Below are 16,278 nucleotides of genomic sequence, written 5' to 3'. Positions count from 1 at the left end.
TTGTTTGGCTCTGTAGCCTAGGATGGTTTGGAATTACTGACCATCCTGCCTCTGTCTCTGGGGGTGAAATGGGATTACAGGTAGGCACAACCACGTCAAGAGATGCCCTTCTGTTAAAAGGAAATGATCATGTTTGCACAGCAACCAGATGTGGACAAGACTTCTTTATTGTCTGATAACTCACCACTGCCAGGAGCTTCCACGAGGAGCTGGGGGGGGGGAGGGCTGGCTGGGGGTTCTGGGGGGGCTGGCTGGGAGCTCTGGGGGGGCTAGCATCTGCTCAGGCACAGGTGAGCACAGGTGAGCACAGGTGGCTGTGAGCTAGGAGACTGCATCTGCATGAGATGTGCCCTGTCCAAATGCATAGCCATTCTTCCCCAACCTCCCACTGCCTGGGCCATCTCCTTCCTCCAACAGTCAAAGCCCTCACTGCCTTTTAAGCTCTGCATAAGCTCAGCAGCCATCTTCTCCTCAGTGAGCCTCATCTCCAGTCCTTTGAGGCATGTGATGGTATCTCCCTGTTCTTCGTGTTTCTGACCACTGCTCCTTAGTTTCATGGATGATAGTTCCTAAACCTGTAGAGGGAAAACAAGCTTAAAATACCCCCGTAAGTCAGTGGTCCTCAGCCATTGTAGGCTGAGACTCTTTAATGCAGTTCCTTATGTTATGAAGAGCCCAACCACAAAATATCTTTGTTGCTACTTTCTAACTATAAATTTGCTACTGTTATGAATTGTCACTTGACATCTGATACGTAAGATATCTGATACTCAGCCCCAGTGAGCGGGCAGCTCAGGCCCCCGATTGAGAACCATGACTGTAAGAACATAGAGTTTGAGATACTATTTTTCTGCCTTTATGTTTGTTTGGGGTTTTAGACTAGAAAACAATGATATAAAACATTTATAAACTATAGGATAACTATGAAAAGATACTCTCAAGCCTTTACCAACTTCAAGGAACTCCCATCCACCCAAAGTCCTGTTCATTAAGACAAATGGCGCTGCCAAGCTGGTTTCACCAGATTCTCAGGTCTGGAGAGAGGAGGTGCTTAGCCTTGGAATCTTCTGGGTCTCTCAGGCCAAGAGGCGGGCCAGCCCTTCATTTGCTACTGTTCAGCTGGTAGGGTTTTATTCTTCTTTAAGGCAACAGTCTCTCCTATATGTGTCCCATGTCCCTCTTCCCATTCATATGTTGATAGTCACCTGGGTGGCTCCTCTTAACTACTGTGACCCAGCAGAATTTCCTTCCATTCTGTAGGCTGTCTCTTCATTTGTTGTTGTTGTTTTTTTTTTTCTTCTGCTACGGCATTTGTTTGATATTTTAGTTTGATGTAATTTCAACTGTCAATCAACAAAACTCTCTGAACAGTCCAATGTTTCAGAATATGAGCTCCTGGCAGATTATTTAAAAATCAGCACATTATGCCAGGTTCCAAGTATTAATAATATAATGATGATGACAGCTGTGGCCATCTAAGTAACTGTTTAGCTTCGTACCCTCACCTCCCCCGCACTGGTCCATATGTTAAAGGGACAGTTGGCAGTCCATGGAGCTACTGGAAGGTGGTGGAACCTTGGAAGATGGGGCTTCGTGGAAGGACATTAGATCATTAGCCACATTCTCTTAGAGCGGATATTGGGACCCACAGCTTTTCCCTTCTCTTTTTTTCCTTAGCTACCATGAATTTGTAGAGTTCCCCCATGATGCTCTCCCCAACATGATGCTCTCGGTCTCATGACAGGCCCAAAATGAAGGAGACATTTGATCATGATCTAAAAGTTAGGAAACTATAAAGTAAACAAACAAAGCAACAAAAAAAGCAACAACCAAATAGTCCCTCCCACCTTTCTTCCCTTTAAAATGATTACCTCAGCTCTTTTTGTCACAGTCACAAGAACTAACATAGCTCAGAGTCTGAGTCAAGCAGTCTTCTGAAGAGGTATGAGGGTGCCACGGTCCAGTGTGAAATGAACTCTTGTTTTTATTTGGAAGCTGAGATGTATGTATATTGAAAGAAGGAGACACGGTGCTCAATAAATATCTGGCCAAGTGGAAGGCTGCTCTGCTGGCCACTGTGGTGACTGCTTAAGGAGCTGTGGGAAGTCTTCTGGGACATGAGGGTAAGTGGCCATGGCTCAGTGTGAAACCCCAAGTTACTATGGAGTGAGGTCGCAATGGGCGTCATGAGTTTTACTGGGTGGCATTCTCCACATGAGGAATCCAGGTTCAAGACCCCCACCTGAGTCCTACAGGGACACATGCTTCTTCTTGGCTGAAATACAGAGATCAAGTGGTCTCTCTGCCTTTCCCCGCCCATTCCAGGGACATTAGCACAGGCATTTGGTTAATTTCAAGTGTGGGAAAGATTAGTTCTGCCTGCCTAGGATTCCGTTTCAATTGGCCACGCATGTCCTTTCCACTTCCTGACTTTCAAAGCATGCAGGACTTAATTATTAAGGAGCCCCCCTGTTCCACTTGCCCTGGGGGCTCGTTTTTTCTGGAGTGGAGTGGGGGTAGGGAAACAAAACTGGGAGCTCCACCCCAATTCTACAATTGCTCTGGAGACAACATATTGGAGAAGACCCAGACCACACCAGAGCTGTCTGTTCACCAACAACCCCACATGAAGCAAGACCTACCCTGTACTTCCTTGCACCTTTGCCCACGGGGACCATAGAGAGGTCTGGTATTGCCCCATTGTCCCTTATGCTTAAGGCCATTTTCAAAAGGATCAGTATAGGATATTTATAACCAGATTTTCTGAGAAACTCCCAACCTACCAATATCAGAATAAAACCCAAATAATCAAACGCACTGCCAGATCACATCCTCCTCTTCTTTTTGGTTCAGAAAAGGCAGTCCCCTAGACACAGACCACTTGGCATAAGCATCGAAGCTACCCCAAGTTCTTGTTCAGGATTTTCACTGTCTAGGCCCTTGGGAGAAGAGAGACAGAGTATAGACAGTGTGACTGGGGACTGAGGCTGCGTTCTGTAGAGAAATGGGTTCCACCTTCATCTGTACCTGCAGACCTATGTCCTCTGCGTCCCCACGCTGAGGAAGGGCTAGGACTTCCAGATGGTCAGTAGTCAGTGTGATAGTCTTACAAGCTACAGATACCAAAAACAAACCAGGAGGCTCCACTCGAAGGGTACAATTACAGCAAGGGCAGCTTGACGGTAGAGTGTTCTCCACACACTGCACTGTATTCATCCCTACAGTCTCAGGGCCAGGTATATCACCAGTGTTCATTTCATGAGAGTCAGAACATCATGGCCGCCCAAAGCCATTCACTGGCAGCCAAAGCAGGTTACAGACCGGAGGTTGAGCCGGAAGAAGAAAGGCAGTGGAGAGGTGGATGGATTTGGAGCATCGGCATGGAACTGCCCGTCTAAAACCTCACTTTCAGGGGCATCTGGTCAGTTATATTCCTGCTCTGTGCTGAACCTGACATGGCTGGCTCTGTTCAGTCCGAGCGTGACAGAAAGCTGGGGGTCTAATATTTTGTTCCCAGCCTTGGAACTCACTCTACTGAGTCTACCCCCTCAGTCTTTACAGTTGTCAGCTTGCTTGAGATGATGGTGTCATCTCTCGTTCTCGTGCCCTTTCTCTCCCTTAAATGCGGTCCAGGGCTAGAGTGGGGCTGGGGGCTTTCCTTCTGTTCCCAGTGTCAAATCCACTCCTGTGCCTGCGCCCCCCCCCCCCCCCCCCCGAGAGCCCAGAACTCTGCAGTGAGTGCTTAATACTCTATTCCTCGGGAATCCCAGGCCTCCTTGCTGACCTTTTGGCAGGAAAACCTTTCTCCGTTTCTTTGGATCCTTTTGCGCTTTGGTTGGGCTTCCTCGTTAATGACCACAAAACAAGCCCCAAGGCTCCCTCACTCATGGGCTGAACCCAGACACCACTGGAACCAGGGCGGGGCTGGGAGCCATGACTTCTGAGGCTGAGGGTCCTGTGGTCTGCCACCGGATGCTGGTGTGCAGGGGCACTACCTGCTTGAGGGGGGGGGGACTTACACTTCCACACCGTTAAGTAAAACAAACAGCCCCATGTGCTCCTCCTGCCTGTGTGTTTACAAACCCGCTCAGGAGGATCCACCCAGCTGAGACTTCCAGATGGGGAACCCAAACACGGGCTAGCTCCTGACGGCAGCACCACGGCCAGGCAAGGCCTGTGGAAGATGATAAGGGACCACACTGGAACCACAGGACTCTGGTCAAGTGGGAGTCAGCAAAGGGCTTGAAGCCCTGCTTTGCCAGCCTCAACCTCCCTAGTGGGATACACACAAGGAAACAGAGAGAGAGACAGACAGACAGACAGACAGACACAGAGAGAAAGCCGTGTTTGAAACATAATCCTGGCATGTGAAAGATCGCCCACCTGGGTGATCCCAGCTGCCTGCTGAGTAACAACCCTTCGGACAGTGACAGGATCAGAATCACTGAAGGAAGGAGGGACAGGAGAGCAGGTGCAGAGGAAGCCTTTTAGGCAGTGGAGCGATGAGTCTGTATGATTCTGTAATGAAGACACAGGATACCCTATATTTGTCAAATACACCACAAAGCTTCTCGGGACCTCCCAGGCAGGCTGCACAGTGTAAGAAGTAGATGCTCAATAAACTGTTGAAATGTGTGAAGAAGGACGGAGAGGACATCGGGAGGGACAGATGGCTCACCTGTGCATGCTCCTGAAACTTGCCACCTAGAAAAGTGGCTGCTGTGCTGTGGTTTGTGTGCACCACTCTCAGGCTTTTCTAAAACTATGACACCTCCCCTCTGGGTGTTCCCATATACATATATCCCAGAATGCATTGCTGGTATGAGTCTATGACTATAATTTTCTTTTGCTATTAGGACTGGTCCCAGGATCTCCCTAAGATAGGCCCAAATCTGTGGACGTTCAAGTTCTTCACATAAAATAGTGCATATAATATTTGTATCTAACTTAATTCTTCCATATTTATACAGGTCATCTCTAGATCATTTACAATAATGCACTGTGTGGCAGTTTGAATACGCTTGGCCCAGGGAGAAGCACTATGAGGAGGTGTGGCCTTGTTGGAGGAAGTGTATCACTGTGCAGGTGGGCTTGGAGATCCTCCTGAATGCCTAGAAGATGGCGTTCTTCTGGTTCCCTTCGGAACAAGATGTAGAACTCTCAGTTCCTTCTCCATCACCATGCCTGCCCGGATGCTGCCATGTTTCCTGCCTTGGTTCATAATGGACTAAACCTCTGAATCTATAAGCTATCCCCAATTAAATGTTGTCCTTTATAAGAGCTGCCTTGGTCATGGTGTCTGTTCACAGCAATGGAATCCCTAACTAAGACACACTATAAATGGTCTGTAAATAGCAAACACTGGGTTGCTTTGGGGGAGAATAAGAAAAGGTGGAACATGTTCAGTACTGAGGCAATTAAATAACATTTTCAATCTGATGTTGATTGAATTCACAGTTATGGACCCTGTGGCTACCAGGAATGACTAGACTTCATTGACAAAACCCCACCCCCTACCCCGAAAGTTTCTTTGTGTCCTGTCTTGGATGCATGCCAGGCTGTCCTCCAACTCAGAGATCCCCCTGCCTCTGCCGCCCCTGTGCTGGGACCAAAGGTGTGCGCCACCACCGCCCAGTCTATTGTCGGAAACTCCTACTACACGCTGTTTGAGGTTTAGGGGAGTCCTGAAGACGCCTAGTCTAGACACGGAAGGGCTTTGATGAACAAAATAAAGTCTTGACCTCATGTTACAGAGAAGGAGGTGATGTGCAAAGGAACAAATAAGTTTATGTCGGGAGGTGACAGCATGGTAGTCTGAAGGGAGAGATGGGTGGTGGGAGTGTTGCTTGAGAGAGGGCACCAGGCTGAGGCAACAGGGGAGCCTTGTGACAGGACGGAGGGACATGGGGAAGAGCCCTCTAGACAGAAGACCAAGGCAGGGCAAAAGCCCTGAGCAGGAAGGCTGCCCAGCCAGTTTGAGGAGACAAGGAGCCCCGTGTGCTGTACTGCGGAGGTGGGCACACAGGTGAGGGAGACCAGGAAGGGGTGGAGCCAATGGTATTTGGAGAAACAGGAGCCACAGAGAGGTTTCAGCAGAATAACTGATCTCCACAGTGCCGATCAGTAATGCACACAGATGACTAGGGAGGTAGAGTCAAGAACTCTACAAACATTTGCAACAAGAGCCTTAAACCTGTCAGCTTAGAGTAGGCGATGATCAGGACTGACGGTGTGGCTCAATGGCAGTGCGCTTGCCAAGAACTGGGAGGCTCTTGGTTCCATCCCCAGCACTGCAGAGATAAGAAATAAATAACACGGTGGAGGAGGAGATGAAGAGCAGATTGGAGAAGGAGTCCTGGCTCACTGGGTAGATTGAGATGTGCTGCCCTGGAGAAGAAGCGGCTGAGCTAAGGTGGGCCTGAGAGCATCCAGCCGGCAGCGAGGCCTAGCCCACCAAACCTCGCTCCTTCCTCTCTCTCCTCCATCCTCTCAGGCCTGGAGCCAGTGGGGAGCCCGCGCACAGCCTCTCTTCTTCCAGGAATGCCCCTTTCACTCTTCCTCTTCACTCACAAGCTGCTGCTACTAAAAGCTCCCAGTGCATTCAGGTGTTTTATGTGCAGAGTCCCTTGTCTATCCTCTGACGACAGCCTTAAGAAACAGGGATCCCGATGTTTCCGGTGACTCGGACAGGGTCACACCCCAGAGATTGACAAAGTCAAGGTGAACCCAGACTGGGTCCTCTTAGTTGGGGCGCTACACATCTTACACCTGGAATAACTCAAGGAACACTCACCCTCCTGCAAAAATATTACCCCCCCCCAGCATGCTATCTTCTAATGCAATTCCCTAAAGACCTGCACACTCAGAAGGCATCCCATAAATCTCTCTCTCTCTCTCTCTCTCTCTCTCTCTCTCTTTCTCTCTCTCTCTCTTTTTTCAAAGAAGGGTGCCACCTAGAATTCTGTTGCAAGGGTCCTTTTCCTACCCAGTTCCTATGTGACCCTGAGACCCTCGACTGCCTTTTCCCAGAGGGAGGGAAAGAATGGAGGTCTGGAAGAATCCAGGATGGTTTCCGATGTTGATCCTAATGGCCTTCTGTTCAGAATCTTGCAAAGGAAAACAAGCACACCCACAGAGACAGATCCCTTGAGCCCAGCCAACCTCTGGCTAATTCCCTGGAATTTCTTATCTTTGAACTCAAGGTGAGTGAGCACAGATGTGACAGCTCGGGCTTGTCAGCGGCCAGCAGACCATTTTCAACGTGTCCCCTGTGCCAGCTCACTGCATACAAAAGTAGAGAGAAGAGGCAGCTTGTGATGACAAACACTCTGTTACTCCATCACATGGCTACATTGTCAACCCCGGTCCCCCCATCTCTCACCACACCTAGAATATCGTGGATTCAGGCTTCCTGCATTTGTTTGGGGGGAAAAAAAATAAGGAAAGTAAGCAACTGACGGCCTTAGGGAGACAGCTCATTAAGTAAACTGCCACACAGTGTGAAGACCTGACTTAGGATTACAAAAACCCAGGTAAAGTCTGGTATACACAACAGAAGACAACAGAGACCCTGTTTTAAACAAGGTAAAAGGCAAACATCATCACCCAAGGCTGCTGTCTTCTGATCTCCTCACTCACACTGTGACAATTGTCCACATCCTCACAGATACCTGTAAGCATATACATATATATCATACCCCACACACACATTCTCTGCACCCAAACCTCCAGCACGATCCTAAGCGTGTATGGAGCAGGGCGCTTAGCAACCGTGCAGGTAACTGCCTGTCCAATCCTTTCTGCTGGCTGCTTTCTGAATATTTGCCTGCAAGGGAGCGTCTCCCAGCCAGTTACCTGTCTGTCAAAGCTGCTACTTCCTTCCCCGGGGTATTTTTCTATACAAGCTGCCACTTCTCCTGACCAGTCAAAGTGTCTACTAGGCCAAACAGTTCTCCCCACTCACACGGGCACTGAGGGAATGAAGGGCCTGCTTGATTAGACTTGCAAAGATCTTAGGTGCCAATGGATGCATCTGGCAGCCACAGTGGAGCAGAGGTGCCTGCGATTCAGACAGTGTCCCAGCGGGGGAGGGAAAGTCTCAAGAAACTTGTTCTGAGATGAAACCCACCTTGGATGTGACCCTCACCACCACCTCAAGGTCAACACTGACTGTGTCACTGAGCCTAGTATCTGTCTGACACACACACACACACCCCGCCCCCCAATGCTCTAGTTTTATACTAATGGATTTAAGGCAGCCCTTTATTTGCAGTTAGTTACAAAGGAAACAGTTTTCACGAGTCAAGGGGCTTTTGCTTTGGAAAAGAAATTGCTCCTTCCCCACCCCCCACCTTTCTCGTTTGTTTTAAAAATGAGAGGTTTGGAGTGGCTCTGCCACTTATCAGCTATGGAACCAAAACAAGTCCCTGCACTTACTTAGGCTAACTTATCTGCAGAGTACAATGATGAGGTCGTCCTCACAGGACTGCTGGAGGGTTGCACGGATAAAGCAGCACTTGGCTCGAAAGCCTGGCACACAGTAGGTGCTCTGTAAACAATGGTAACTCTCTCTGTTTCTGGAAAAGGCAGTCCCTGCTGGCTGCCTCCCTGACTGGTGAAGCTGTGTGGGGTTTGCTTCTCTGAGAAGTTGAGTATGCCATCTTTTCCTAATAGCATGAAGGGTACCTGCTGCCTCTGTGTGCTCACGCCTTTGTACCTAAACACAAGGCTTCGTTTGTGAAAACCAAGGGAACAAAAATTAATGTCATACAATAACCACCCTTCAGACAAGCTTCTCAATTCTTTTCCTTTCACATTCAAGACCTGAGTGGTGTGTCTGTGACAAGGGGATTGGCTGCCTATGTAAAGCCCACTTATAGAAAGCTACCTTGTTGTTTCCCTTTGGGGAGGAGAGCTAAGCTCCCCCAGCCCCCATCTTTTATTGTCAAAGACCACCCACTGGAAATAGCTGGCAACTTGCCACCGTCCAGCAGGGCTAGAGCCGGGCTGTTCTCCCAGCCTCTCCCGCTGAACAGAAGGAAGCCTATAGAAGGAAAAATCACCTGACAGGGCTGACACCTGGGGATGACTCCGCCTTCACAGATGGCAGACCACCAGAGAGGTCTCAGGGTCTGAAGGAAGTTGCAGGGGCCTGCCTGTGGGGTGATACACCTGGATCTAACTCCAATCTGTAAAGGCAACAACGAGTATACAACTTGCCGGCTACAAAATATCCTTTCAGAAGCTCAGAGGTAAACAGCTGTGAACAGCCGTGACTTTATGCAGTTGCATTTGCAAAAGGAGGCACGGGTGTGCTAACTGACAGGTTAACAACTTGCTCTCCTTTGAGTACAGCTGTGGAAAAAAAAGAAAGCTACAATAACTACTGCAAGATGACAGTTGCTTCGGAAAGAGAATCATGTGGGAGAGTGACTTATGAAATGATTAAGGCAGCCTCTCTTTTCATGGAAAACCAATAAACCCAGAACCCCCCAATTTTCCTCTTCAATTAACCATACCTAATAAACCTGCTGGGATGGTGATGTTAGGTAAGAGCAGACTAGTAAAGGCACTTGGCTTCGTCTAAGCTGGAAAAATATTGGCAGAGCCAGGGAAAGTGATGGTGGGGCTTTCTTCCGGAGACCATCTTTAGTTTTTTCTGGGTGGGGTCCTCTAGAGACGAGCAGCCTACAGCCATCTTTACCTTCCATCCTGTGTGATGACCATCTCTTGGAAGCCCAGGAGGTTTGGGGACAACTGGTTGACGCTAAACTATATCTCCCTTCACCTGCCACTTTGAGGCAGACTTCAGAGTCATCTACACCTATTGCCAAAATACATATATCTTGGAGCAAACGCATCAGACAAGCAAGATGTTAAATTCAAGCACGTGTTTCTCTAGTTGTCTGTCTGTCTCTGTCTATCTCTGTCTCTGTCTGTCTCTCTGTCCAGGTCTCTGTCTCTCGGTCTCCGTTTCTTCTCTTTCTTGAGACAGGTTCTCTCTATGTAGTCCTGGCTGGCCTCAAACTCACCGCAATCCTCCTGTCTCTGCCTCCCAAGTGCTGGGATTAAAGGCGTGTGCCACGACACGGGGTGTTTCTCTAATCCTCAAAAGAAATCTGTCAGAGTGGAGAGAGAAACAAAGTCTCCTTTTCCCTCTGAAAACTATTCAGTGAGTGATCTTAGAAACAAGCCCCTGACCCCGACTCAAGAGACTCTGCATTCAACTCAGAAACTCAAGAAAGAAACAACAAAAAGGCAAACAGAAATACGCTGACTTTGGAATCTCCAGCTTGCTTAGTCACCCACCGAGGAAATTGGAATTTTCAGGGAGAAACTAGGTAACAACTCACATCAGCAGATGCAAAAGACCATGGTGGCAGCTTGCCCAAGATCTCGGGCTTTGACTCTGCCTGAACTTTTTCTTCTCTCCCCTGGTTCAGGAAGTCCTTTTAGTTCACCCATCAACTTTATTGTTTGCTCTGCATTTCCCTTTCAGCCAGCAATAGTTTGCTGGATGTCACAGACTCGCTCAGCAAAGGTTAGAAATGGACTGTTGAAGAAAGCTGTCAAGGCTCAAGCCGTGATGCCAGGGGCACAGCACCTATGCAGGAAAAGGTCAACAAAAGGATGAAGGCTCCAGTCTGTCACACTTCCTTACCCTGGTCTTCCCTACTACCATCGTCCAAACTCACCGAGGAAAAGAATGATGATTTTCTGGGTCATTCTCACCGCCTGGCTTCTTTGGGGTTATTTTTTCTCCAGTCAGTTTACTCTCCCCATTACCTACTCATCATGTCCTGTGGCAACTGGAGAGAATCCATTGTGCATTACAGCTATGATTTCTCCTTTCTGCTCAATAATCTTGTCCCAAACATCAAAGGCCTTCTTTGAAGATAAGGCCAAATTCGTCATTAGGAAAAGAGAAATTATTCCCTAGCTATATTTTAGAGGACAGTAAGAAGCAGAATCCCTCTGCTTTTCTGTGAGCTAAACAACGCCTGGTACATCAGACCACAAGGCATTTGCCCTAAATCCACTGACAGAGCGTATGTGGCGTTCCTCACACAAACCTACACAGGATCTTTCCACAGCAAACTTGCACCCCAAATCTCTTAACGATCTGTGTCCAACATATCTGACAGGGCTTCCTTGGGAGAAGGGATTCACATGGCCACCACAAGTTCATCCTACAGGAGTGTCTGAGCAACTAGAACCAACCAACCAACCAACCAACCAACCCTAATCTACAATCATTCAAAGCTGGACTCTTCCAGTACTGACTGACGATGAGAAACACTGGTCTTAGTGGTAACACAGACCAGGAACAAACAGCTGACTCAGCCGGCTGAGATAGGAGACCAAGAACAGAAAAGCTCACCTATGGCTTCAAAGTCTTCACTGCTGCCCTCAGGTGAAGGAACATTCACAAGACTTCATGGGTCATGGAATCCGTGATGCCTGTTTCAAGGCTGAAGAAATAACCTTGTGCACAATGAAAAAAAGAGTTCTGAAGCCCTCGCTACTTCTAAGGTACAGTGTGCTGTAAACTGTAGCAATCCCTTATTGATCCATTTTATGAATAAGAACGGAGGAGAACAGCATTTTTTCTAAGGTCACTGGCCCCACTTTTCCACTTACCCACCTCCTTACTAGAACTGATAAGCAATAAAGAACAATAGTTATATTTTACAAAACCATTATCTTTGCCTCCAGTAGTATGGTTTCATTCACATTCACAAAATACTTCTTAGACTCTTAATGAAGATGGAGCCCTGGATGACAGAAATGTGGATTTTAAAGCCGAGTGGTAAACTGGTCATGGGGCTGCTGCACATGATGGACAGACAGATGCTGGGTAAGCGGTAATCGTGAGGTGGGTGCAGGTGGGCCCTGCTGGCAGAAAACGAAAAGGGGGGTGGGGCAGGGCGGATATAAGAGCAGAAAGATCAAGGAAGGCAGGGCAAGCGCGAAGGAGGAGGCTAACTGTGGAGGAGGCAGAGGCAGCTGAGGGTGGTGGCCGGAAGCAGTGTGTGTGGAGTTTCTGGGCTGATGCTCAACTCACATTGCCACCTGAGCCATCCTTAGCGCTTCTTTCCTGTATCCTGTCAGGGCTCTAGACAACCCTGAGAGACCAAAGAGGCAAAGCTCATCCCTGGGACCGCTTTTGTAAGCATAGGTTTCTAGATTCAAAACAAACATGTTCTCCAACTCCCCTGCTCAAAACAGCTGATCTGGACTCACAAATTAAAAAAAAATTGCATGTTTGGGTCCCATAGGAGTGCATACTTAGGATTTGATTTATTCCTACCTTCTACCAACAGTAATGTGATAATATATATATATGTATATATATATATATGTATATATATATATGTATATGTATACACACACAGATATATACAGATATGTATATATACAGATATATACACAGATACACACACACACATACTCTGTGAGTGTTTGGTCAAATTATAATGATACTTCAGAGAAGTCTGATGACAACAGTCTACACTTTCATCACACCTGCAAAAAGTACATACGCATAAATGAAAAGTAAGAAGTTGATTGTAGGATGGGATTATGGGTAATTATGAAAACAGTTTTTGAGTAGCAGTAAACATTTATATAATCCATAAAAACTGAGGGGACCTACTCTTTGATGAAGAACATTCACTTTCCTGGAAGACGGGAGTTCCCATGTCTGATATAAAAGTGACAAGAAATTACATGTTAAAGTAAATGTTTTTTTTTTTCCAAAATGGAAACATATCTCTCTTTCCTTTTCCATTTCCATTCCCTTTGCCCAAAATAGGCGAGCTTAGAGAGTGGAAGAGAGAAAGCAAACTCCCAGTGTATAATAACATCTTCTGAAACCTGGTTAGCTCTTTCTTATTCAGAGACCAGAAAGCAGGAGACGGTAATTACCAAGTGCAACTGGATCTCCAGCTATTGTTGGAAAGACACAAAGACAAACCCCTAAGTCATTAAGCATATCAGTGACTAGTGAAATTTGAACCCAGACCCCCCCCCCCCAGGGCCCTTGGAACACTATGGTCCTGGTCCTCGGGCTTACTTCTTACCCTCTTTTCTTAAACCCCAGGAGCCTGTGGGGAAGTGAACAGAATTACTTCATGAATAAAATCTCCTATTCACGGTCAGGCCATGGAAACCACAGAGAGGCCTGGAAGAGAGCAGGGATCCCATGCCACTGGGGGAAAAAAAAACACTTCAAAGACAATAAAACCTTTGGACTCATTTGGAGGATGGAAAGGGACATAAATTACAGTCTTTATCATGAAATGGACAACCAGTTGGCAGCTAAGCAGGGTCCTCTTAAGGTTGCCCCCTAGATTCTACCTCCCTAGCTGTGGTCAAAGAACTTACCCATTCTGGACTCTGTCATCTTTCCCTCCCAACTGCTCATGGTTTGGCCTCTTCTCCTGAGTGAAAGTCTCTGGCAGTGTTGTGTTTCTGAGATATCATAAAAGAGTGACAAAGGGCCAGTGTCTGAGATCTTAGTCCCTGGGTTGCACAGGTATAGGCAGCCTCATCCTGAAGGGACAAATCCTGAGTCTTCACAGGAGCTGGTCATGTCAGCCAATAGGCGCACAGGGACTGTAGCTTATTTTAATTTTTTGCCTCTTTGCATAAATTCACTCTGAGAAGTCATCTAACTGGGAAGTCATGACTCCTGCTGTTTCCACCCCAACTCTGTCCCGCTGACCCCAGAGTACTTCAAGATTACCATGGGAACCTCCTGGGTCTCAATTATTAGACCATTAAGAAGGGCCAATTATAAGACCTCAGAGTGCTCCTGGGGAAACCTGTTCCACACCTCCTCGAAGTGGCCAACCACTTGCCTCAGAGGTACTTTAAAGCTCAGGAAACAGGGCATACAGATGTATGGACATCCAAGCCCCTCACATTGAGCCAATAAGACCTTTTAAATGTTTTCCACGCTATTCTTGAGAAAAGGAAGACAGATTTATTGGACAAGCCAAAAAGATGCAAAGAGAAAAAGAAATAAAGGAAGGAAAGTGGGAAGGAGGGAACAAGGGATAGAAGGGAGGGAGAGAGGGAGAAAGGAAAGAAGGAAAGGAAACATCATGGGGCTGGGCTACTTGCTTAGAATTATAAGTCAGTGGTAGAATAAAGTAGAAGTGTTTACATATTCAAGAATTCTTAATGCTACATTCATTAAATGGTCTGTGCTTTCAAAACTATGAACAACAAAGAGCTAGCTAGGTGACAAATGTGCCGGTCCAGGGCATTTCAGGCGCATAGCCTGAAACAGAACACACTTCTCACTTAATCCTGTAAGAGGTAACTCCAGTTCAAAAATTTATTGCGATGCAGCTTGCTGGGAACGGACAGGGGCGCTCCTAACACCTCACCACACCCAGAAAGTGCCTGTTCGGGATTGCTGGTGTGTGGTTTAGGTATTCTTAGATGAAACTGCCACATCTCTAGAGGACAACTCTTGTTTCAAGGGACTGGGCATGGGTTACCCCATCCAAAAGTCAACAGAACCACCCCCAAGTCTCCTTTAGGCCCAGGTCGGCCTGTCTCCCACCCCTCGGTTCTTTTCCACCAGGAAAACTGACAGACCCTTCATAATCCCAGCCGCTGTTCTTCCTGCTTCCCCTTCCTTCCACAGCCTTCTCTCCCACTTGACACACAAAGTCACTTCTCAACCTTCTCATAGCTAACTGAAACAAAATCCTCAGTGGGACACCACACACACACACACACACACACATCCCTCTTGCTGATACTTTACTCTCTCACAGACACCTCTTGATGTCAATTAATTCAGTGCCTCCCATCCACCGGTCCAGCCAAGGGGATTCTTTAAGAGCTGCTGTTTGGCCCCTTAATTAGGATTTTCCTTTTAAAACGCCGGTGATAACTTCTCCTTCTAAAGAGAAAACCTATGTTGAGGGTTGGCTTGTCCCCACCGCCTGGCTGTGCAGCCGGGGCACCCTGTCAGATTTTTCAGGGGTGAGTTTGGGAAGATGTCCGTATCTTCCTACCACCGGAGCAGCTTCCGGGAACAGCGGGAGCAAAAGGAGCCAGACCCGGCTAGAGAGGGAGGCACGGCGGCCCTCGGCCGGCGGTGGAGCACAAGCAGTGGCGGCCCCGGGAACTTCGTGCGGCGTCAGGCCCTGACTCTAGTCGGAGCCAGTCAAGCGCTGGGATCCCGGGCAAGAGCCCAGCTCAGAGATCGGAGCGCAAACCGGAGCCCAGCTCAGCGCTCTGAGCCCCAGCCTAATGCTCGAGCTCCAGTCCAGGGATCCAAACCCGGTCTGGACCCCAGCAGAATACCCCGAGCCCCGAAGTGAGCCTCCAGCTTGAACCCCAGTCAAGCACTAGGAGCTCCAGCCCCGGTCCTAGCCCAGCTCCGGGAGCCCCAGCAGGAGCCCCAGCCCAGCGCTTGGAGCCCGCGCCCCGCAGCACGGCTCGCGGTAGCCCTCGGCATCACAGGACCGGCGGCCGCCTCCCACACGCCTCCTAGCCCCAAACCAACATATAAACACAACTTTTTTATGAAAAGAAAACAAACTTCGGCGACGTGACTCACCTCTCCTGCAGCCGGAGCCTGGGAAGAGGGGGCCGGGACTCCGGGTCCCGCGTGGTGAAGCGGAGAGGGCCACACGGCCCCGCGCACACCGACACACACGCACGGCGCGATGACACACGGGGACACACACCACGGGAGAGTGGCCGCAGCCGGAGCAACAAAGGAGCCCAGGACCCAGAAGTTGCGGCCGGAGGAGGAAGGGCTGCTGTGGCCGCGGCGGGTACGAGGTGCGAGACTGTGAGTGCGGCCGGAGCTGACACCAGCGAGCCCCAGCTCAGGGTCCCCAGTGCAGGAAGCCGGAGCCGTGGTGGCAGCGGCGGCAGCGGGCGGGCAAGGCAGGGGACGCCGCGCCCAGCGCACCCAATCCCTCCATATGGAAGACGCTTTTTTGGATGACTGAACTTGCAAACAATTCCTTCTTTTGCTTCTCCTGCTTAGGAGCCTCCCATTACCGCTCGAGGAGGGGAGGGGAGCCGAGGAGGCGGGGAGGAGGGGGAGGAGCAAAGGGAGCAAAGAAAAAGTCTTGAAAAGGAAACTGAGGGGGGGGGGAAGCCACACGGTCCCCCCAATTTTAGAACAGTTTTCTCCTTAACGTCGACTTTCTTTGCACTGCGTTAGGTTCACTCAGTCCTTGCAAATTAATTTCTTTGACCACATTGTAAGCGCCTTTCTGTCACTCGGGGGAGAGGGTCCAC

At 48.7% G+C, this 16,278-nt stretch overlaps 1 protein-coding gene across 3 annotated transcripts in view; it reads right to left on the bottom strand.

Moving 5' to 3' along the window:
- Boc (BOC cell adhesion associated, oncogene regulated) overlaps nt 1-16,039 on the bottom strand; it is a 75,573-nt gene extending 59,534 nt beyond the window's left edge. For 2 of the 3 annotated variants that reach the window (XM_052158744.1, XM_052158745.1), the window contains exon 1: nt 15,584-16,038. The gene's annotated coding sequence lies outside the window, so the exon portion shown is untranslated. Of the gene's footprint in view, nt 1-15,583 lie in introns of all 3 variants that reach the window. The other variant, XM_052158746.1, reaches the window with a different exon arrangement.
- Nucleotides 16,040-16,278: the final 239 nt, after the last annotated feature.

This window comes from Apodemus sylvaticus, chromosome 15 (genome assembly GCF_947179515.1).
Source record: "Apodemus sylvaticus chromosome 15, mApoSyl1.1, whole genome shotgun sequence".
Classification (NCBI taxonomy): Eukaryota; Metazoa; Chordata; class Mammalia; order Rodentia; family Muridae; genus Apodemus; species Apodemus sylvaticus.
The sequence above is the reverse complement of the archived record's forward strand: the minus strand, read 5'-3'. Positions and strand labels throughout refer to the sequence as shown.